Raw genomic sequence first — 23,565 nt, 5'->3', positions numbered from 1 at the left:
CATATAAAAACGAAGTATTACAAAATCTACGCTGGTCAAGTCCTTCCGAATATTTGTGGTGTTGAAAAGGAAGAAGATGAGAACTGGCCAATGCATGTTATAAACTTATAAATTAAAATTTTATATCATGTGTATCATTGAATTAGGGACATAAAATAATTGGATCATATTTGCGGCTTTTGCAGCTCGAACTCCAACAAAAAAAGATGATAGTACCTGTAGTGCAGCTAATTAAGGCAAAGGATGAACGTATTCGAACTTTACCTTGTTAGCAGGAGTGGAGTCAAAAATTTTTCATGAGGGAAGCTGCATTAAAAGTTTCTAAATTTTGACACTGGTCAAAATATTATTTTTCAAAAATTTTATATACAACAGTATATTTTTCTAAAATTTACATGTAAGTTTTTTTTAAAAAAAATTGAGATGCTGTCAGGGCCATGCGATCCCCCTTGGCTCTGCCCATGCTTGCTGGACTACATGACAGAAATAAATAAAATCTAAAGAAAAGACGATTATGTTCTAATGTCTACATTTTTGCACAGTTTACTGTAATTTGTTTCTGTCATAAAGCAAATCACGTTTATACGCCTGAATTATACTTGCTAATTGAATAAGCATGGGATATCACTGTACTCTCTTAACTAAGATGCACATTATGCATGACATGCTATATATACGAGATGTGCACGATGGACTAACTATATGCTGCGCTGTAATTAAATATTATGATACTACTTAGGATATTTTGTTTATTTTATAGAGGACGTCCAGCTGGGTGGCTGAGTGGACGGGGAGAGGGAAAAAGAAGGAGAGAAAATTAGAAATTTTTTTTAAAAAAAATAAGATTAAGGTTTGTGTGGGTGAAAGGAAAAAAAAAGGAGGGAAAATTAAAAATGCAAAAAAAAAAGATTAAAGTCGAACCGAGTCAAGTTTAATCGAGTCGAATTCGACATTAACATACTTGAGTTTATATTTAAGCTCCATTTTGACTCATATAAAAAACGAGTCTAGTTTACTCGAACGAGTTTGAGAGCTAGATTTGACTCAACTCGTTGTGGAGCACTAACGTTTTGCCCCCAAACTTAGGGGTAGGCGATTTTTCACGGACGTAGTTATCTTTCATCGACGTCTATGTTTTCACACTTGAGTGAATCCGTCTTTTTTTAGTAACGACAAGTGTCTTAATCTAGAAATGCTCTAGACCACGATCTACAATTGAATTTTATTTTACAAGACAAATGTAATTATGTCAATCCATCCTCACATGAAATACTTATATTATATATAAGATGAACAAAACAGCTTATAAGATGAACAAAACAGCTATAAAGTAAAACACGACCCATTAGAAAACGACACACATGAGAGGGTTTTATCACATTTGTTGACAAAAAAATTACTAAAATGTTGGAAAATTCATAAATGCTAGCTAATAAATAAGAAAATTAAATGTTGCTAAATACAATAATTATTTTTCATAATATGAGTTGTGTCTATCTACCACGACCAGTAATGGAGGAAAATTCTCCTACTGAGCGGATCTACTATTAACTCTATCCTTAACATCAATAATTATATCTCTCTGAACTATGTGCTCTCCTCTACTTACAACTCTATCATGAGCTTCAAGCTTATTGTATTCCTTCTCTTTCTCCTAATCTCCCTTTTCTTGCACCAATTATGATTTTACCTAATTTCTTTGGCAACTTTCCCCCATATGTTATAATCAATAGACAACTAGAATCTTATTTATAAGGAAATATGGCCATTGTACATGAAAAATAATTGCCAATCACACATCAGTATATGCACGACAAAAGCAGCCTGACAAACCTAAATCATGCAACAGATCAATCACCTTTACCTCATTCTTTATCCCCAACTTTAATTTTACTATTTTCCTGGACTTAAATCTCCTGAACTGTATCTGCTCTCTATCCTGAGTGTCAATCTTCTCATATTCCTGATCTTTCTCCTGAAAACTCCCCTTTTGCTACACCATTTGTGATTCTACCTACTTTTTTAGTCAACTTACTCCCATAAGTCATAATCAACAGAAGATTAGAATCCTATTTATAAGGAAAAATAAACCACTTAACATGGCAGTCATTGAGAATGCCCAAGCACAATAAACCACTTATTGGGCGGTGTCTATAACTTACTTCTAAGTTTGGCATCCCTCTTGCATCTGACCGAGCTTAAGTTCAACTGGGCTCCTGTACAGCCCTTAGCAGAACACATGATACTACAACAAAAATCAATATTAGCGATGGTAACAACCATTGCTAGTACCCAGTTTTCCGTCGCTCCTGAGAAATTGTGATGGCCAAAATTCCCATGCTAAAGATTCCAGAGCTGAAACTAGCAGCGATGAAGTTGGCCGTCACCATTTTCTGGTACTTGTTGCGATGGCACTTTCAGTCACTTTAGGTTTCGTTTTAGCGATTGAATTAATTAGTCATCTCTATTAAGTGCATAATTTCTAACAAATTGGGGCTTGTTGCTGACAAAACGCAGAAGCTAGAATAATAATCAAAATTACAAATTAGTGATGACTTATAAATTAGATTAATAATATGCATTTTTATTATTATAAATTTCTTGAATACCATGGCCGCATGCTGACCACCCATCGACAAAAATTATAAAATACAAGCTAGACCAGAACCATCACAGAATGTAGAAGTTTAAATTACCTTCATCAGACAAAAGATAATTGAAAATGCCCTGAGATCATCCTCATCAGAAATTACTTTTCATCATAAACAAACTTAAAATAACTATAAGCAAAAAGCTAGATAAAGCTGAGGCGAATTTTTTCAGAAAACAATGACTGTCTTTACTCTTTAATTTATCTACGCCCTGCCATTACTCAGTTTGGTTGGCATCTGATGTAGCATCTATGAAAAACTTTTTACCATTTAAATTGTCCAGAAATTATAATTTGTCTCTCATAAAAGTAATTTTAAAAATAAGGTGGCTTCAACGAAAAAAAATCAGATTTTTTTATATATGCCTATATCTTTTTCGACCGTAAACAACACAATACCTGGTAACTGCCATAACCAATGTTGGAAGAATTCTAATTGAGACACCACAATCAATGTTGGAAGAGCCATCTAATGGATCAAAAACAACACAATTCCTGCACTAGTTGCAACAGTTTGAGAATTAACTAGATTAGTATATTAATTAGATAGCTTCAATCCAAGCAGAAGTTTGCAATAGACAGAAACTTACTTTCCCTTTTTCGAGAGGGTCCCAATAAGGACTTTACAAGGGTGTGAAAATGGAAACAAGCTGGTATTAAACAACCAAAGACTCCAGCCTTGAAGACACTTGAAGTCGAAGAAACTATAGAAGGTCGCAAACAGCGCAAAACATTGGAGGAGGCATTATTCAATATCAACATTCTGATACATGAAAGTCAAAGAAACTATAGAAGCTCGCGAACAGCGCCAGAAATTGGAGGAGGCATTATTTAATATCAACATTCTGATACTTGAAAATCAAAGAAACTATAGAAGCTCGCGAACAGCGCAAGAAATTGGAGTGGGCATTATTCAATATCAACATTCTGATACCAATCTACGTGGCCAACCCATGCCTTTAGCAGAATTGACAACTGCTATTCAGAGGGAGAGACAGACATCTACCATATAAGAGGCTGAAGCGAATGGTCCACATGAACGTGCCATGCCAAACAGCTTCCCCATGCACACACACACACATGGAGAGAGAAAGAGAGAGAGAGAGAGAGAGAGAGAGCTAAGCCTCATAAGAGGCTCATTGAAGCATAAAGTAACATAGTGGCAAAGTTCATTTTATATATTTAACATAGCATAGCTGTAGAGTTGCTTGCCCAGCAGAAAAACTGTGCAAACACTCCATGTGACTGGGAGCTTCATGGTTCTTGATGTTATTCTCAAGCAAAGTTGACTCATAGACTCATCAGCCCTTTGTTCAAAAATCCCTGCCTGCATAAGTGGCTATATGTCACTCAAGTTATAACTGTAGGAGCAGAGTGACCGGTAAACTCCTGCCGGTAAACTCCTGCATCTTGGAAAGCTTCAACGTGACTTCCACCTAAAATTTCATCACACTAGTTAGCATACCAGTGATTTTCAAACATGTAAAACATGTTTGTAAGATGTTTGTTAACTTCTTGTACCAGATGTGCCAGTGCTTTTTGAGATTCCTGTTCTGTCTTTGAAGGATCTTTTTCATATAGATTTTTGTACAGACAGATGGTTGCACCAACTGAACCAGCTCCAGAGAGACGGAACACCTGCATGTTCAGAGAAGCAACTTAACTAATAAATTCCATGAAGCACTTGGCGTTCTAGTCCACAGGACCAATTTTCAGCAAGAAAAGCTTCACCAGAATTTTGGCAAACTTAACACAACAGGTTCAACAAGTAGATCGGCAGGCAGTTTACCAATCGCTACCCATCTTCAAAGAGATCGTATGCCCTGATAATTTGAAGGAGAGCTATCAACAGGATCCTTGTCCTCAAACTCATCCGCTTGAACAAAATTTGATACATCTAATTTTATATCCTTTATCATCCTTCAATAAAAAACCACCAAAATTCTAATTAACTCCCATACAAATATCTAGAAAAACGGATTTTGGTATTCCATATACTCTTTTTACTGATACTTTTTTTTTTACATTGCTTTTATAGAACTTATTCTCATGAATCCACATTTATCACAAAGAGCAATAGTGTCACCTTTATTTCATGGGCACTCTACTTTAAGATTTTCTTTCCAACCCTAGCAGCATCCATGTGAATAGTGAATGGAACCAAACTAGGTAAAAGAAACACATATGAACACGAGAAACATGCTTCATCATAGTTGAAGAAACCAAACAATGCTGACAAGTTAACCAAACAATGTGTTTCTAATCCAACAAACACGGGGTACTACTTATCAGTCATCGACAACATTGCATACAGAATGCAATCAGGAAATATGAAGCAGAAATGCAAATCTCAGCCAGCTCAAAGTATCCATCCACATCATCTCAGGGCTCATTCACCGACAGATAAAACTATTTCAGAAAAGATAAGTTGGTAAGCAGATCTTTACGAGGACAAAATTCCACGATCCTTTTCAGAGTCTCATCTCTTCCTATAGAAAAAAAATTTGAAGGAAACTGTTTGCTTTAATTGCCTTAATCTTGATTGGTGATAACACGCCCATATGAACAACATGTTCATGAAAGACCTTATGTGTTAAACCCTTGGTAAGTGGATCCGAAATCATAGAGTTTGTCCCAATATGCTCTAAAGACACCTGACCATTCTGTATCTCCTCTTTAACAGCCTAAAAACTTAATGTCGATGTGCTTCGACTTTGACAAACTGTGGCTGTTATAAGAGTACATGACTGCTGAATTATTGTCACACAACAACCTTAGTGGTCTTTCTATACCATACATAATGCGCAGTCTCGTGACAAAATTCTGTAATCACAAAACCTGATTGAATGCCATTATCTTGGCACCCAGCAAAGTCAGAATCTGAATACCCAATGATCTCCCACTGGTCTGACTTCCTGTATGTGAGCATAAAATCTTATGTTCTTTTTAAGTACCTCAAAACTCTTTTGATTGCTTTCCAATGACCCATACCAGGATCACTTAAGTATCTGCCTAACATTCCAATGATAAATGCAATATCCAAACGAGTACAAACCTGAACATACATAAGGCTTCCCACAACAGACAAATAGGGAATCATTTTCATTTCTTTAGATTCGATTTTACTTTTAGGGTACTGTTTGAGACTAAACTTGTCTCCTTTAGCAACTGGAGTCTTTCATGGTTTACAATCCTTCATGTCATATCGCTGAAGCACCTTATCAATGTAGGCCTTTTGTGATGATCCAAGAATACCCCGAGAACGATCTCGAAATATTTGGATCCCCAATACAAAGGATGCACAACCAAGATCCTTCATGTCAAACTTTGTTGACTAAAAATCTTAGTTTCATACAATATGCCAACATCATTACTTGCCAACAATATATCATCGACATATAAAACCAGAAAGATAAATTTGCCCCCACTGAACTTTTGGTATACACATTCATCAACCATATTAATTTCGAAACCAAATGAAACTATAACTTGATGAAGTTTATAATACCATTGACTGAAAAACTTGCTTTAGTCCATATATGGATTTCCTTAGTGACACCTCTACTTAATTTTCTTGAGGTTGTTGAGTTTGTTCTTCAGTATGGAGATCGACATCATTACCTTCTTCTGAATAGAGTGGACTCAGGTCCCTCTTCAAAAGCAATGTTCATAACCTGATTACCTCCCAAACTCAATATCCTCAAAGAAATGGGCGTTTCCCTTTCAAAGAAAGACTTACTGAATGGATTAAAAAAAACTTATAACCCCTTAATGTTTGTTCATTTTTCCTTTATACATTCAGTGCAGATATTAAAGTTTGCAAAATCAAGGGACTCAAGAATTCCTTTTGACATAAGCCTTTATATTCTCTTTTCAGAGATATGTCCTAAGCGCCAATGTCATAACATAACATAATTCTCTTTGGATAATTTTCTTTTAGTACCACTAAATGTAACATGCAATGTTTCATTATATGAAGCAACCATATCAAGCAAATAAAGCTTATCGCTACTAGACAAAGAACCAGTGGAATTCAAATTTGAATGCAGAAACTACTTAAATTTATTTCCTCCAAATGAACAATAATAACCAAATTTGTTCAGTAAGAAAATAACAACCAAATTCCGTCTAAAAGGCGGTATTACATAAGTTTCTATCAAATTCAAATAACAACCAGTCTTTAACAATAACTCAAAAAATCTGCTATGGCTTCAATCTTCGCCTTCATGTCATCGCCCTCATAGATGAATCTTTCAGCATCAATTGGCGTCCGACAATTTAGGCAGCCCTGCACAGAAACACTTATATGAGTAGTAGCAACCGAATCTACTCACAAGTGCTTTGGTACTGAAATTAAATTAACCTCAGAACAAACCAAAGTAAGAATCGTACCTTTCTTTTCACGCCATGCGTGATACTTAGTACAATCTTTCTTCATATGACCTTCATCCTTGCAAAAGAAGCAGCTTGATTTGCCTTCCTTATGCTTCTTCTGTTTCTTAATGGATGCGTGATCAACTGCAATTTCCTTAATAGCCTTCCTTTTCTTACTTTTAGGCGTAGTAGCCAAGTGAGCACTTTCTATTCTATCATGCTTCAATCTCTCCTCTTCTTCCACACAGTACGAAATGAGCTCATTAAGAGTCTATTTCTCCTTCTGACAGTTATAACTAACTTTAAACTGTCCAAACTGTGGTGGAAGAGAAAGAAGAACCATATGCACTATAAAGTCTTCGGGTAACCTCAGACCTAGCGCCTGTAATTTTAAAGCAAGATGAGACATTTCCATAATTGTGCTTGAGACATTTATACTTAAGCGTCACAAGTTTACTCAAAAGAGTGCTTGAGTACCGCTTATCCTCATTGGAACTTTGATCTGTTGGATGAGGTGGGCACGACTCTCTAAATGCAAGGTCAAGATCCATACAACTCAGAACAATCATGACAGTTTCTTTCCAGTCCTTAAAATTCGAACCATTTAACTCAGGAACAGTACTCAAATTTGCAGATATCATAGAAACAGAACTCACTGTAGAAAGAACAAACCAAAAATACCAAACATGCTCACAATCAATACATGTACAAAGATGAAATAATAAATATAAATGAATTTATATACAATGGCCTAAATCCCATCACAAGGTACCGGTGCAACATTAATATCCAATCTTTGGATTGAAATATTAACTGCAAGTGGCATTCTTGGTCAACAATGAATATAGATAATTAACTCTGTCAAACAACGAACCTATCTTTGGATTGACTCGCTATTCACATGGAAACCTGAAAAATTATCACATATTCATTGCCCTGTATACTTAAACCTGACCAAACAACAATCCTCCTTTGGGCTGAACATTGTTCGCATGAATCAAGTATACTATCATCTAATGTTTAAAACAAGCAAATTCGTACAACAGAGGTCACTTTGGCGACATAAAATACAAACTTACTCATTTCAAACAACAGATATGGCCAAAGATCAAATTCATAATCCAAATATTCATCTAAAGCACATACATAATTTTAATAACATGCAAAACATGAATTAAAATTTACATACAAATTTGCCCTATATTGATTCCAAACCAAAATGATTCAATAAAAGAGGCCCAAAAGTGTCCAAAATTTTATAAACCGATACCATAATTGTGCTTAAGTGTGTCAAGAACCACTGAATCGGCCTTAAAGTGGCCCGTATTGTTCTTAAACTACAACAAAAAACACCCACATGCCCCTAAATAGGACTGAACCGGTCTAAAATTGGACGAACCGGTTAATAAATAGACCATATCGGTTTTGAAAAACCCACTGAACCGGTCAAAATTGACTAAAATCAGTTCAAAAACTGTACGAACCGATCTGAAAAGTGTCCGAATCGGTTTCAAAATGAATGAAAAACAACTGAACCGGTCTGCAAATGGACCGAATCGGTTCCAAAACTGAATGAACCGGTCTCCAAAAGGTCTGAAACGGTCTGAATCGGATTTAAACTTAATGAGCCGGTCCCAAAATGATCCGAATCGGCCCCCAAAAGGTTCGAACCGGTTTGAATCGGACCAAATCGGTTCTGAATCGTATTGAACCGGTCTAAAACCGAACGAACCGGTTCGACTCTTTTTAAAACCGGTTTGACAATAATGAACTGTTTCCAAAAAAAAACTTAACGCGGGCTCGCGGGCGGGCGGGTCTGTCAAGACCCGACCCGGGACGACCCGCCCGCTCGACCGCGCGAGCGGTCGCGGGCGTCGTCTCCACCGCTCGCCTGCCGAACGGCAGGCGTGCGGTGGTGATCCTCCGGCAGGCCGCCCAACTGCGTGGGTGGCCGTCGGTGGGTGCCGCCTAGACGGCCGGCCGTCGCCGCTGCGATGGCCGGCCATCGTCCGCCCAAAACCGGCCGGTTTTCTACCTTATGCACATCTGCCCCTTTTGCTGGTCTTGGGCGGCTGAAACGGCAGCCAGAAAGCCGCCGGCAGCCACCCAACATCGTGGGTGGCTGCCGGCAGATGGCGCCAGGACGTGGACGTCCGGCCATCGCTTAAGGGCCGGTCGACGCCTACCTGATGGCCGGAAATCGTTGCTCTAGCCTGAATCCTTTTCTGCCCGTTCCCGTTCCTTCCCCTTTCGTGGCTGCGATGGACGCAAGGGAGCCACCGGCGGGCTGCCGACGGGACGAGCGAGGACGGCCGGCAGCCGGCCGTCGCCTTCTAGCGACGGACGCCCGCAGACCGATCGTCCTTTGCCATACCCCCTGCGTCTCAGGCGACTGCAGCGGAAGCCCAACGGCTTCCGTTGCTTGCCCACTCGAAGGTTTTTTCTTTTTTTTTTTTTTTTTTTTGAAAACCAAAAATTGCAGCCGAAGAAAAGGAACATCCAAATGGGAAGAACGCCAAAAGATCAACGATTCAACAACAAGCATAGGCTTTGATACCAAATGTTGGGATTTCTCCCCATAACGCATATACAAAACCAAACGTATATACCCTAAAACAGGATCATGCTCATGATAAATCATTGAAATAAGCGAAACCTTAAACTGAAGCGGAAGCGTACCTGAATCCATCTGATTTGGTGCACGGGAAGATCGCAGCAGGGTCTTATAGGGTACGTGCGGCGCGCTTGAGGTCTCTCTTAGATGGGGAAGAGGAAAACCCTAGAAACCAATGTTTCAGGCAACCATTGCACGACCCCAGGGACCACTACCATTTTATAATAAGAACAATTACGGATTCCACCCATCAAAGACTCCGTAATTCCGTATCGGTATCTATACATTTCAAATTTACCCCATACCATCTAAAATGATGTAATATCCCAAAATGCAATCACTTAAGCGGATATTTACGTTAAGACAGTCATAATGTTTGAAATTCCTAATTGACATATGTCGGCCCACCAAATGATCTTATAGGAAAATTCGAGCATGGAGGCATCAACATTTGCGTCTGACACAAAAAACCAAAAATAGCATGGTAACCGCACTTCTTATCCAAAAGGTCTCATTTATACTGAAGGCTTCATACTTTCTGCTAACATGGTACCCACACACACGCAGAGAGAGAGAGCTGCTTGTGCGTAAGCAGTATCTTGTCAATAAACAGGAGAGAGAAAAAATGAAGATGAGATCAAACTTGGTGAATCTCGTCATAAGGGAGAGAGAGAGAGAGCTGCTTGGGCGTAAGCACTATCTCGTCAATAAACAGGAGAGAGAAAAAATGAAGATGAGATCAAACTTGGTGAATCTCGTCAGAACAATCCAACATTGCAATCAATCCTTCAAACTTGCCTAACAAAGGAGACAACCCAAAGGATATCATGCCCCTATCTCTAGCATCCGTGCTACTGATCATCCTTCCTCTTCAAGGAGACTTTGCATGATGAAACACTAATGAAAACCTCTGTGTCATCAAATTCAGACGCCCTAATTTCTTCTCAATATTTAAATTCAAGGGACTTTGCACGATAACAGTTTTTTATTGATCAATTAATGCATAAAGGGTGGACTTACCATGGAGATGCAAGTAAATAAGTAGCAAATTGTCAATCACAGTATGTGTCGGTAGATCGATCCATCATCCAGCAAAAAAATGGTGAAAGCATCCTTGCATGGCTTGTAGGTAAGGAGATATGTTCGATCATTGAGAAAAAAAAATGGCAACAATATCGTCGCTAGCATAGAGAAATGGAGAGGATGAGGCTAACTTTCGAGCGTTACTGAGCATCTAAAAGGGGTCTGTGGATGAGCACGGTGATGAAAAAAAGTGATGCATAGAGTGAAAAGTAAGCCTGCAGAGGAAAAGGGGCATCAACTTAAATTGTGGGAAAGGAAAAGCCCGCCGATATTGGAGGGCCATTTGGTTTTGGAGGTCATTGTAGACCTGTGGCTTTGAAAGTGTCTCGACTAAAGTGACTTAGAACTTATTTGGGGTGTTGTGGTTGGTAAACTTGCTTGTATATTGCTTTTCTAAGTATAATGATTTTAAAATAGTTTGATTTGTGTGATACTCTTATAACTATTGATGTTTTCTGTAAGATTTTTTTGATAAAATTGTACAACAAGTTAGGCTAAAGAATGTTATGCACTTTATTTTTATTATAGACAATGCAGCGAAGTATAAAGGGGCAGATGAAATATTTGCAGCATTATTTGCAGCATGATAAAGGACATTCTATTGGAACCCATGTGCTTACTCTATGGTCTGATTTACAAGTCATTTAATTAATGGTTCTCTTATGAGAGATAATGGAAAATATTTTTCAGTTTGAAGTCGGTCACTGTCCTTATTGATAGCAATAGTGGCTGAACATCAGCAAGGACCAACATACTTTTTTCTAGTATTTGTGTGGATGCATCAGCATGACCCAAACCTCTATTAATTTGACCATCTAATGTCTTTATGGCATAGAAAAATGAATTGGTAGTCTTTTCAAATTTAAAGGCAAAACCAGGTGGATTTAGCCGACACCGACATGCAAGGGCGAAGCCAGTATTTTTTCAATGACGGACCAAACGGTTCGACAAACTTTTCAGGTAGGAAAAAGCTAAATTTGAATATAAAAAATACATTACACAACAAAAATTTTTCAATTTTTGTAATGTAATTTTTTTTAATTAATTGGGAGTGGGGCCAGGGCTTAGTTGGCCCCCCTCCCTCCACCCCTGCCGAGATCAGACAACTCAACTCAAATCATAGCAACACAAAATATTAGCAATTCTTTTTTACCTTTAAAGTAAATAAAGATATATTTTATGTCGAGATATATTTAATGTCGAATCATATTTATAAGATGTGATTTAAGTGGTCTGTTTTCCCCTCTTGCATATACTAAGGGATATATAGAATTGGTATATCTCATACTATCTTAAGTCAGGAGACCACTTAAATCTTGTCAACATTTTTATCAAATACTAATTCGACATAAAATATATCTTGGTTTTTTTGAAGGTTTTATCCATGTTGACTGCCCATGTTTTATATTAAAAAATTAAAAGTAAAAAAAGACACCAGGCAGTGAAATGTACATATACTCGGGCTGTTCGTGTGGACGATTCACTGCTCCGAGCACGTTTGACATAACTGAACCGGATTGGATCTTGAACTGAATCCAATCATGGGGCTTAGTCCAGTTAAAAATGAGATTGGTGCGCAGCAGCAGACGGTTTCGGTCTCGCGGAAGCAGTCTCTGTCCGACGCGTGGAATATAGCCAGGACGAGCGAGCGAGGGAAGAGTGCAGGCCTGGTCCGGACGTTAGTCTTTCCTTGTTCAACTTCTTTCTCTCCATGGAGATCGTTTGTCATCCATCCCCCAATCTCTCTACCGGGAGTTCGCCGAGATCAGGTGGAGGTTGGTCGGAGAGCGATCTTCTTGGGGCAGAGACTCTGCCCTAAAGGCTTGAGGCATTGGATGCTCTAAATCACTGTCTATGCGTGGTCGACCACGAAGGAGAAGGATGTCACCCTCGAACGGCAGGGCAATGCTTCCGCTTCAAGCGACGAGAAGAAGGAGTGGATGCATTTAGTCGGTATCGGCGGCAACGGGCCGTCCGCCATTGGATCCTTGCTTTGCGGTAGGCAAGAGACGATCTCTCTTTCTCTCTCTCTCGCTCTCTCTCTTTATTAACTGCTTCTATGTTGTTTGAACGCGAACTGAGAGTTTTATAGGGACTATGGCTCTTGGGTTCTTGATGTCTTCATCTCCTGCTCTCGTTTTTGTTTGATGAAATCAATAGAAGCGTGAGTGAGTTTCACTTTTTTTAGGGTTTCTAAACGTGTTTCCCTTTTCTGTCATGATCGTTGATTTTGGTGGCTATGGTGATACCTGAAAACTTGTTAAAGGGGAATGTTGGTTGGTAATTCCACAGTTTCAACGTCAGAGGCTTGGATTTGATATGGAGTAGCAACATGTCTACATTGAAGAAAGCAGGGGCGAGGTTTTGAATGATGACAATGAGGAGATTTTGCAGGCAGAGGCCTCTGGCACGTATACCTGTTGTTAGTGTTACCCGCCCTTTCCTCTTTTTCTGCTCGAGCTTCTTCTCTTGCTGACTTTTGCCGTGAATAAAAGTTTTTCCTCATACTAATGGTTGTTAGCAAATTCGTGTGTTGTTGCTATAATGGCCTACATTTGGATTTTGGAGGATTATTTTGAATCCATCTTTTGTTAGAGTGAGAACTGAGACGATGCACTTCATGGTGCTGGAATATGGAGATGTGCACAAGTACCTCTGATTCTCTTTTTCAACAAGGGAAGGATTGGTTTAACGAAGAACCTGTAGGCAATGTTATAAAAGGCGTAGCTTATCGTGTAATGGTCGGGCCGACCTATATGCCATAGCGTAACGTATCGCAAACGTAGCGTAGCGTATCGTAAAATTAATTTTTTAATTTTAAAAAATATTTAAAAATAGAAAAAATAGAGAAAAATCATTAAAAGTCTGAAAAAATGAACAAAAAAATAGAAATCAAGAAAAAGGTATTCAAATATTAAAAAAATCATCATACATAAGAAACATTCATGTATATCAACAACACATTCAAAAATAAGAAATTAGATATACAAAATAACATAATGAGCATCCATCACAATTTTGAACTTGAAAATTTTATAGAATCTTAGGACTTAGAGCCTTAAGACTTGGGGTTTTAGGACTTAGATTACATCACAGTTTAAAACATATAGTTATCATCTTTCATGATTCAATGATAATATCTCTCAAATCAATGAATCCTCCGTTATTTTTTATGAAAATGAGCAAAATCTCTCTTGGAGTCTTTAAATATAAGAAGAGAGAGAGAGAGAGGAGTGTTTAAACTTTCAAAAAAAAAAAAATGTGTTTTAACCCGTATCGTACGATACAGGGGTGTATCGCACGTATCGTGTGATACGGCCCCCGTACGCTTATCAAACATGTATCGTATAGGTTTCTTCGACCTATACGATACGTATCTTACGATACGCGTCCGTATCGTACGATACGGATAGCATTGCCTGTAGGCATGCTAATAGTTGCAAATTTTATTTACTATATTTTTAAGCACAGGTTACTCCATATTTGAGTTATTGGCACCAAACACTTGTCTACCTTTTCCCAGATTCTGCGTTATCTCGTTTTGTTATGTTTGACATTGGGTCTTGTCTTGTTTAACAAGAAGACACCAAACAAGTTCAAATGATTCAAGTACCACACTACCTCATAGAGTTATCGCATCTGGCAAAATCTTAATTTTGTACTTTTGTTTATCAATCACTACTTCTGCCTAGGAACATTATTCATGGCCTTTCCATGTGCGCGATGAAACTGAGCAACTTGGCAACCCAAGCAAGCACTAGCGGAGCCAGAAGTTTCTTTGGTGCGGGCATTCATTCAATATTTTTAATTTGTTTGGAGAACTTGTATGTATAACAATCAAATATATCAAATGACACAATAATAAACTAAATTTGTGCGGCTGTTGTGGGAACTGCCCACACAGCAACCATGTGGCTCTGCCAGTGCAAGGAAGCATTCAAAGACTAAGAAAATAACCTACAAGGAACATTTAATTTAATATTTCTATGATAATGTACCAAAAAAAAAATTATGTTCCTTGGAAGCCATATGTTTCTACTTTCATGTACTACATTAACATTGGAATTTATTAGTGGATGGATATTTATTGGCTCCATTGCGTTACCCTTTACTCACCAACCAAAAATCATGATTCTGATCAATGGCTTTTGAGAAATGGACTTTATCTGCTTGCCTCAATGTTTTTTTATTAGCCTGTTGGTTGGGTTCCTACTTTTGAACAGCCTCATTAGAGTATTATTGGTATGCAGATGTGCTAGTGAGGCTGAATTTATGATTCTTCTAGACTTGTTTGCTCTTTTTGATGCTTCCCTTGAATCGTCTATTTTGTCTATGTTTTTGTTGCAACATAACTCTGCAGTGTATGCAAATGGTTATGACATTCTTTCATGTAGAGTGTAAAGCTTTTGTACATTTTATTCACTGGCTATATTTTCCATTTGCATGTTCCAGTCATAGCAGGTGTGCTTGGTATGGGAACATAACATACCAAGAAAACCTTATTGCTGTCAACGGCACTCAGGGTAATTATGTACTACGGCAGTGGTGTCGCCACAGGTAGTGTTTGGACCCTACTTTTTCTTAATGTAACTGCAAGTTGTTTACTATGCCCAAGTACCTTTGTACTTTCTTGTCTCTGTCTATGTGCCTGTGCCTGCATGCACATTTGTGTCTACATGTGCCCACGTGTGTTTTTTCCCACCCTTGTATGTATACACGCTGTTAGAGAGAGAAAGAGAGAGAATTAGTTAGTTGGAAGGTTGATAGTTGATGCCCGTTACATATTACTGTGACATGATTCAGCTTCATACATGCAAAGGGTGCAACCAAATAGATGAATCTCGATGAAACATGGTATATTAACGGTTGGGAATATGGGACATATCTAATCACTGATCTGATTTTGGAGCCATTTATTTGGATTCAAAGAATTCTAGATCAATCTCCTAAGCAGATTTGGATTTATTAGAATTTCAGTGATATCCAATTGGGTTCAAATAAAGATCCGACCTGGTTACATATAAATGTTAGATCTTATGTCACATAGGTACGGGTATGTGTTCGGGTCTAGGTATGGGGAAGCAAGTATGGCAATTTTAGAAATCTTAGTACAAAAGTACAACCAAAAAAAGAGTGTGTGTACATATACATCACATCAATAAGATAATTTTTATTAGTTCCTTTTATAATTTCTACATATAATCTCATAAAACATAAATAAACTAACAAAAATATGGTTACAATGTAAGGAAAATTAAAAAAATATGGTTTGGCTCAGTTCTGACCCAGAACTGATCTAAACTTACCATTGCTTGCCATACCACTGCACCAGTATTGGCGTACCGCTGTACTGGTCTTGGTAAGTGGGCATAACCCATGTACCACTGTGGCATGGTTGATATCGTTTGCTAGTTACATCCAAATTTGTATTTTTAAGAATTTGAATCCAAATTTAATTACATAGAAGCTGATTGAGACTTTAAGTTGCCCTCAGCTAGTGCTAGATCCAACCTAAATCTAAACCGTCTACATCCCTAGAAAGTTTACTAATTAGTAATATACTACATATTTTATTTTTATTTTTTGTCTTGCAGTGTTCTAATTAACTTTGTTAATCTTTCTCTGGATCACCATGAAACACACCTATTGTGGGCCTATGAAGAGTATCTATGTCACATGGATGTGCCTACGGTACCTAATGTTGTAAAAAGCGTATCGTAAGCCGTATCGGTCGGGCTTTAAGATACGCCGTATCGTTAAAGATCGTATCGTATCGTAATTGTATCGTATTTTAAAAAAAAAATATAATAAATCAGGAAAAATTGAAAAAAAGTCGAAAAAATTCATAAAAAAATCAGTAAAAATAAAAAACAATAAGTTCTTCATAGGAAACATGTTTTAGATAATGATAGACTTATTATTGCTATAAAATTAAGAGTTCATCATTCATAGACATCAAAATTCATAACATTATAACAATATAATTCTACAAAGCATAAGCCAGAAAGTGAAAACATTCAACAACCATAGATTCACATTCAAAAGTCGTTCGATACATATAAAATGAAAGCACTCTTGACTTGACTCTCATTTTGTCATTTTTGATTCATAATCTTCATCTCCATCTTCTTTTTTATCTTCATTGTTAAGAATTTGAAGATCCTCACCAACATATTCACCACCAGCAGAATTTCCTTCATAAACAAATCGGTTCTATTACTTCAGCTTCAAGGTTGAAGCATTGAAGATCTTTATCATCAAATACTGTAGCTGGTTCTTCCTCAATCCATGACTCTAGATCATCAAAGTTTTTCAAACTGATAGGATCGAACTGAAATGTGTGCTTCCCTGTTGATATTTTTTGTAATTCTCTACGTTAAATAAGAGAAAACTTGTTAATATATAATTACATATAAATATATTGTACAAAAAATGTAAATATAAAGCTATATTATTATTACCTTTGTCTCAACCTCATATTATATCAAACAAAGACAAGGTCATTCAACCTTTTATGTTCGAACCTATTCCTTTTTTTGCTATGGATATGTTGGAATACACTCCAGTTCCTTTCGCATCCACTAGTACTGCATGTCTGGCTGAGGACTTTGATTGCAAAATGTGCTAGGTTTGGACAACCAATCCCAAACCTATTCCACCACAAATCTAAACGAACATATAACAAATCAATGTGAAAGTTCTAAAAGAATCAAATGTAACAAATGCAAACTAAATTAAAAATTTTTATGTATTTACCTGGACGAATGGTTGTCCTGGCTCGAACAGCGCCATCTTCTCCCATGTCCCGAAAACAAGGATCATATAGATCCAACTCATTGTGCACAGCATCTTGTTCTCTAGAATCTATCACTAACATTTTCATACAATTCAACAAACAATGCATGACTTCTCTGTCATTCTTAAATGTAGGAGAAAATCTAATTGCAGGATTTAGATAGTAAGCTGTTGCATGAAGAGGTTCATGAAGCTGTCCAGTCCACTTTTTATCTATAATCTTCCATATGGGCATATATAACTTTTTTTTTCCTTTCAAGTTGTCTCGAATTGCCTCTTTTGCTTTATCCATAGCCTCGTATAAGTACCCTATGGAAGGTTTATCCTTGTTGTCAGCTAACCTGAGAACTTTAACTAATGGAACACAGACCTTCAATAGCTTCAAACATGATTCCCAAAATTCGTTATTAAATATAATATCCACAACTAAAGAAGCATTTCTTTTATGAGCATGTGGATATGCAGCTCATTCTTCACTAGCGAACATCTGACTCAAAGGAGTTCTTTGTTTCACCACACTCTGCACAGTCAATACATTTGTGACAAATGTAGTTTGTACAGGTCGTATTAATTCATCTCTTTTTGTAAATTTGCTCATCAAACTCAATACATATGCATGATTATAGATAAATTTTGTTACCTTTTGGCATTGGTCAACAACTGATTTCATATCATGCATCTCATTAAGATCTTCAAACATTAGATTAACACAATGAGTGGCACATGGACTCCAATAAAATGTTCTATACTTTTGAAATAACATATCCCTTGCAGCTCTATAATTTGCAGCATTGTCTGTAATAAACTGTACAATGTTTTTAGGTCCAACTTCTTGTACGACATTATAAAAAACATTAAACAAAATCTCAGCAGTTTTAGGAACATCAGACAAATCAACAGATTTCAAGAACATTGTAACTTTAGGGCAATAAACAAGAAAATTTACAAGTGTTCTTGACCTTGTATCAGTCCATCCATCTGACATAATGGAGCAACATGTTTCCTTCCAACATAATTTCAACTTATCGCAATGTTCAAACACTTCTTTCACTGTATCCTGCAGAATTTTGCTCATCAACTGATGATATGATGACATTTTGAATCCGGGGCCAATAGAAGCAATTGCATCTGCCCTGACTTGGAACTGAAACATCCTTTGTGCATGAAGTAACATATCTTTAGATGTCATAGCAGCACGAATCTGCGGCTGACCACCTGAGCTAGTATATGAAGGGAAAAATCTCTTAATAGAATCTACACTAGACCTACCAGTAGGAACTCTACCACTAGGTGGTCGCATACCATGTCTGGCCCTAATATCTGGTGTGCCTCTTCTCTTCCTTCCCGTTATGTCAGATCGACCTCTTTCATACATGATTCCTTTCCCTCTACCTCTTGAGCTCTCCAAATCTGTTTTTAGATTGCTATCATCTTCATCATCATCAACATTTTCATAAGTTTCTTCCTCTTTTCTTCAACTTTCCAAGGCTCATTATAGCCTACATCTGCCTCTTCCATTTCTTTTTGTATCTTCTTTTGACGTAAAAAATTAAGCATATCTAAACATTGTTAACGCACAAATGGAGGCAAAGGTTTGTTTGGTTTTCCAACACATTGAGCCACGTCTTTGGAGGTCCCTCCCAAATGGTGTTTCATTCTAATAATCCCTCCTGAAAATGTATTCTCTCAAAAGTTGCATTTGAGTTTTAACCGGTTATTCTCCTTCACCCTTTCGCACCATTGCCATGTGGGATCCATATCTTCACAAAAAAAAGTAAAAAACGAAATCCCACGGTAAATTTAATGAAAAACAATCAAAATCTTTCAATCTACGGTAAAAATATGTGAATATATGGTAAAAATAAGAGATTTGATACCTTATAGAGAAGAAATCAAGAAAACCCCTTTCCTCCCAACGAAAATCAACCACCCACGCACAAATCAACCCTTTAAAAAAGAAGTCGAATAAGTAGGTCTTGGGCCCCCTTTTGCGAAATCATCATGTATCATACGATAAGGGGTGTATCGCCCCGTATCGTACGATACGGTCCCTGTATCGCACGATACGTGCGATACAAGAACGATACACCCCCTATTTACGATACAGGGGTGTATCGTACCGTAATTTTAAAACGATACGGTACATATCGTACGATACGGGCTCGTATCGTACGATATGTACAACACTGATGGTACAATTACGATGATTTTGGAAATTGTGGTTTTGCTAGTATGGTAAATTTTTAAATTCTCAAACATGGTAAAATGAAAAAATAAACGTTAATACTTCAGAAGTGTAATCCCATAAAAAAACCTACAAACAACACAAAAAAAAGATGCAAAACAAAAATATGTAATGAACAGAAAATTCAAAGAATAGATCAACAAGCAATCAGTTGTTACAAAAAAGTGAGAAAAACGATCACGATCAGGTGATCACTCTTCATTCAGAAATAATTTTCTTTTTTTTCTTTGTATTAATATGGTTTTATGCTTCTTTATCATTCATATATTTTTATACTTTTTAGCTTTTTATTTCTATTTTATGCACCTTTAAAGATATTACAAAAAGTTATTTTCCCCAATGTTCTCCTATTTGCTTTTTGCACATAAGGTTTTACTTTGATGGAATATGCAAGAGTTGTATACTATGGCGCCCAACTTGCACTAAGCAGTCCACTGCAGGAATGTAGGAAAACATTCTAATTGAATTGAATTCTTTAGCTTGTTTTTATTGCTGGATAATATGCATCTTATTATGCTTATTATTTTATCTTTTAATTTTTATGAAAAGGTATAACGGCTGCATGCTTGCAATTTTTTTTTAACTGAAGCGAGTGCAAATCTTACAGCCCTAGTTGGTGGTCTTGTACCTCAGGTACGCTTTTGCAAACTTACATGGGTTTTAGACCGTAACTGACGCGCTGTTAATGGCGTTGTGATGATGATTATTACCTTTTCTTTTGTTTACTGTTTGAGTTATCTCTCATTTTATAGGCATCACTTCAGTAGTCTATATATTTTTTTTGCAGACCAAGTGCATATCTATCTTTTAAAACATCTGTCAAAGTCATGGCATTCTTGAGAGCATTAAGTATCCGAAGGGGTGACTTGGCTGAGTTTTATTGAGGTGAGCCATTGCAATTTGTAGCTGTGAATGCACTGGAGCATGTGGTTTCTGGCGAGTCAATTAGAAAGGCAATTGGCTTTGAAAGAATGGAAGTAGATGGGCTGTTGTTTTGTACTTGATGTAAACAATTTTTTCTTGAAGGAGTTTTGTTTATGTTTCTGCCTTTATATGCATGTTAGTGTATCTATTTGGGAATTAGTTCATATTGGTGATAACCATCTTTAATGTGCTAATAGCAAAAACATTCATGAAACAAATTGGTCTTTTGAGACAAATCATATGGTGCCTGAAGAATAAGATCACTTAAGGATGTTTGTGAATGCAAAGTTCACGATGGCCGAAGGCGGTTCCTGGATGAGGACAAATACAATTAGACATACATGAGTTTTGTAGTCAAGTCAGTCAACTCTCTGTCTTGTGGAATTTGTAGAAGAGAAATTTTGTGAACGTCAAGAAAGTTCCAATGAATGTCCTCACTTTTTCAAGTGAACTTTTGTACTGTTTTGTACAGTTCTTTCTCTTTCATCGGGGACTTGGTTATGTGAAACTATTTTTTGCTGAGTTAGTCATTTAGGTCTTGAAGAACCCAAAATTGAGTATTTGCAACCACTTTGTTGGTCATTAGCAAATCTAGACGATATTGTTACCATGATTTTCTGTGTGCAGCTCAAGTCAGTTTCTTGTTATACAAGGAATTGGATGTAATATAGATTTTACCATGACTTTACCTTAAGTTAGTTTCTTGTTATATAAGCCATTGGATATGGTCTTGATTTTAAATACATAATTCTGGATTGTGTAGTGGGGTAGTGTCTTCTTGAACAATGACTTATTTCCATTTGAAATTACCCTTTCTTGATAGATCATGCTACTTGACATTTGGTTGTGAGCTTATGAATTTGCTAATGGAGATGAACCTTGGTTTCATTAGATAATTATTTGTGATAAAAGTTCATTCTATTTTTTTCTGTTGCAGTTTTTCAGGAGGTAACGTCTTTTCACAGTAGGGAAAGAATTCGTTAGTTCATTCATTGTTCAAGCATACCTTCGTCGGCCGCTAATGTTCAGGAGGCATCCCTGCTCTGGTTCAATTTTCAGGATTTGTTCTCTCTCAATCTCTCTCTCTCTCATTCATATTGGTTAAATATACTTACAATTTTCTTTTTCTTTCTAGGCATGACGGCAGCTCCATGGTTTCATGATATCAACATGATTTGATTGCCATGACAACCCTCACCTCATTGAAGTATAACTATTATATTGTCAAATTTTTCTTGCACATTGGTCACATATATCAATGTCGGAAATATAGGCATGTTTTTTAGGTTTTTAATCAAAATTTTCTAGGAAAATTTACAGAAAAATCTTGGAAATTTTTAAAAATAAAAAATGCAAAAATATAGAAAATGATAAAATAAATGATAAACTAATAAAAAAGTAAAAAGTTCATAAAAAAAATCGTGAAAATGTCATGAAAATATGGTGAATGTAGGATGTGCGTTTTCACCGAGATTTCCTAATACATGAGATTTGCAAAAAATAGAAGCAAGTAATCCTTGTTGATTGCATGGAATTCTAATTTTTAGGTTTATTGAGAAAGTGTGATCAAGAATTATTTCTTTTTTTTGCTTGTGTTGTTTGTTACACCGAGAGTTATTTTCCTTGCAAATGTCCTTTTCCAAAAGTGTTCCCATAAATACATTCGTTGACATTTGAATGGGCCTGGAATAGTAGTTAAACCCATGACACCGATTATCTTAAAATTTATTAACTTTTATAATGAAAATTATGAAGCATTTATTACCTCTTAAGTATGAGAATGGTGGAAAAGCATATCTTTCTTAAATTTAAATAATATATTTTGGGAGTATCTATTTCATACAGGTTCAACAATTCTACCATTTTAACCATCTAGTAAATTCCACAGTTTAATTCAACGTACTGATCAATCGAATATGGGCCGATTTTATCCAGCATTAGTTAAATTCTAGAAAAAGAGAGGCGCCAAGTGAAATGGGCGCGCAAGAGGCATTCGCTATAGATGACGTATACCGGTGAACTGTATGTAACTATAGCGGTGACAACAATCGCCGCGATAGGTGACTATAGCGGTGACAACAATCACCACCGTGATAGCGCATATGGCGGTGAGCCGCGATATAGCGGTGATAATAATCACTGCTGTAGGTTACATATAGCGGTGATCAAAATCATCTCTATAGGTAACATATAGCGGTGACAAATATCACCTTGATAGGTGACATATAGCGGTGAGACAAACCACCGCTATATAGCCTTCCCGCTCCGCCTAGTGTGGGCTTCCTAGATGGACGGCTCACTATTGTCTTAAAATAAAAAAAGCGACAAGCCTGACCGTGTCTTGTAGCTTTCTTCTTCGTCCCCCACTTTTTTTTACTCTACATTATTTGTCTTTCTCTTAATTTTGTGAACTCATTACGAGCAATGAGTTCTATAGCTGGCCTGCTTTGTTATGAGCTCCCATGTCTTCTTTTTGCTCAAGTGCCTTTGTCTCATCTTTTACTTTAATTTTTCATTTCTCGACATTTTTGGCTCATTCTTCAAAGGAGTTGCGTCGACTTTCTTCGAGATGACACGATCTGTAATATAATACGTATGGCATTTAGGTTCCAGTCCGATTGATCTCCTTAATCTTGTAGGCGTTTCTTCTAGTTTTTCAAGTGGTGATGTTTGCTGATCGTTTGAGTTTCTCATTGTTAAATATATTAATTGATTGTTCTCCGTCATGGATCAGCTTTTTGATTTTGTCTCTAGTTAAACTAATTATAGATGTGGAAAGTATAGGCTCAAGCACTCTATGATTCATAGCTTCAGGTGACATCGAGTGGGATCAGCAAATTTCCAACCCTTTAGAAGTTTTGTGGTTAATCAATATGAAAA

General features: G+C 37.0%; 1 long non-coding RNA gene across 2 annotated transcripts; it reads left to right on the top strand.

Annotated features, from left to right (window-relative positions):
* The first annotated feature begins 12,348 nt into the window (after positions 1-12,348).
* On the top strand, positions 12,349-21,876 carry LOC116258024 (uncharacterized). 2 transcript variants are annotated; one of them, XR_007573922.1, is made up of 6 exons: positions 12,349-12,719; positions 13,014-13,143; positions 15,174-15,278; positions 20,311-20,394; positions 20,549-20,646; positions 21,623-21,876. It is a non-coding gene; the product is annotated as an uncharacterized LOC116258024 (long non-coding RNA). The 2 variants fall into 2 exon arrangements; XR_007573921.1 differs by having other exon boundaries at positions 12,988-13,143.
* Positions 21,877-23,565: the final 1,689 nt, after the last annotated feature.

The sequence above is a fragment of the Nymphaea colorata genome, chromosome 7, assembly GCF_008831285.2.
Source record: "Nymphaea colorata isolate Beijing-Zhang1983 chromosome 7, ASM883128v2, whole genome shotgun sequence".
NCBI classification, from domain to species: Eukaryota; Viridiplantae; Streptophyta; class Magnoliopsida; order Nymphaeales; family Nymphaeaceae; genus Nymphaea; species Nymphaea colorata.
Note: the sequence above shows the minus strand (reverse complement) of the source record. Positions and strands in the feature narration are given on the sequence as shown.